This window comes from Malaya genurostris, chromosome 3 (genome assembly GCF_030247185.1).
Source record: "Malaya genurostris strain Urasoe2022 chromosome 3, Malgen_1.1, whole genome shotgun sequence".
Classification (NCBI taxonomy): domain Eukaryota; kingdom Metazoa; phylum Arthropoda; class Insecta; order Diptera; family Culicidae; genus Malaya; species Malaya genurostris.
This window is the reverse complement of record NC_080572.1, coordinates 197,791,986-197,793,734: the sequence shown is the minus strand read 5'-3', so window position 1 is coordinate 197,793,734 and position 1,749 is coordinate 197,791,986.

Sequence of the window (1,749 nt, the reverse complement as noted above, 5' to 3'; positions counted from 1 at the left end):
ACAGGACAGTAAATTGAACATTTCATCGATTGTTTCATGCATTTAACATGCTTGAACTAACAAACCAACAAATTACAATGAACCAATATAAAGAATGAGATTTTTTGTTTTGTAGATTGAGAAAATCAGTGTTTTTGTTGTAAATATACATAGAGTGAATAATGATAAAAACTAAAAATTATACGATTAATGTTATTTATTGAGAAATTGGTCCAAAGCTAACGTTTCAACACACTTAAAACATAATTTTGATCTCGACGAAAAAAGATGCCGAAAACGAACGGGGAATTGGGATTTTACCAACTCCCTACTATGGATGCTGGCTCAACAATACATCAAACTATGTTCATATCATTTTGAAGAGCAACCCGGGGATCGTTAGTAGGTTAAAGCCGAGTATGAAAAAAAGTTATATAACAAAATTTGAAACTCACAGTATATGGTTAAGGAAATCAACTTCTGGCATATTCAGTCGGTGTTGAACAGTCGTTCGCACCGCACGCGTTTTTTTTTCTGGCTACCTAGAGTTTCATTGCTTCAAGGCTTCAGTCTTTTTCAAGGCTACCTGAATCACTAACAGTTTTTTAAAGACTAACAATTAGTCAGCCTTTCTCAAGGCTATACAAAGAGTGATATTAGAGTGACTAAGAAATTAATCATCCTTTTTTATGGCTAGCTATTCAAAGAACTATTCTTCGAACTTATCAGTCTTTATTAAGACTACCACAAAATCAGTCTTTATCAAGACTTTTCCAAACTTCGAAGACTAAATTAGCCTAGTTAATTTAATTTAAAAATTTGATTCATTTCAAAAAATGCCTGCGTCCAATCAGAAAGGCAACAAGCCTAAGGCTAAAAATAATTCAATACGGAATAAATCTCAATCCGTTATTCAACATTTTTCTAATAACATTCACGATCTTATAGAATCTGAATGTAAAAATAAAAGACAACGGACGGATTTCCCTTCCGTTGATTCTATGCCGTCTAACAATATTTACGAGATTCTTCCTGAATCCGATTGTAGCGACATAGAAGAAAATTCTTCAAAAATTCCCAAAATGGACGCTTGTCGTTCTGGGAAGAAACATCAATCTATGCCACCAGTGACGGTGATGATTTCCGACTTCAAAGCATTCCGTACTGAGCTTTCTACTTTTCTCCCGGAAGTAAAAGTCTCATTTCAAATCGGACGAAGAGGAGAATGTCGAGTCTTGGTTAATGGATTGGAAGATTATGAACGTCTTATCCGATATTTGTCCGAGAAACTTCATAAATTTTATTCATATGATATAAAATCAGACAGACCCTTCAAGGCTGTCTTGAAAGGCTTATCAATTGATCAAAGTACTGATGAAATTAAAAATAAACTAAAAGAATTGCTTGGTTTTGTCCCTTTCCAAGTAATACCTATGAAAAAAAAACGAATGGTACTTCTAAACCACGCTCTGGAATTTCCCATGAACTTTACCTAATACACTTCAATCGAAGTAACGTAAACAATTTGAAAACTTACGTCATTTCCCACATTCATTGGGAACATCATAAACGGCATAACCGTATTGCAAACTTAACGCAATGTCGTCGTTGCCAAGGCTTCGGCCATGGAACCAAAAATTGTCATATGGATATACGGTGTTTGAATTGTGGTAAATCGCATTCGAAAGACGTTTGTCCAATGAATGAAACCACTGATAAATTTTCATGTTCAAATTGCGATGGAAATCATAAATCCAATTATTTGAAATA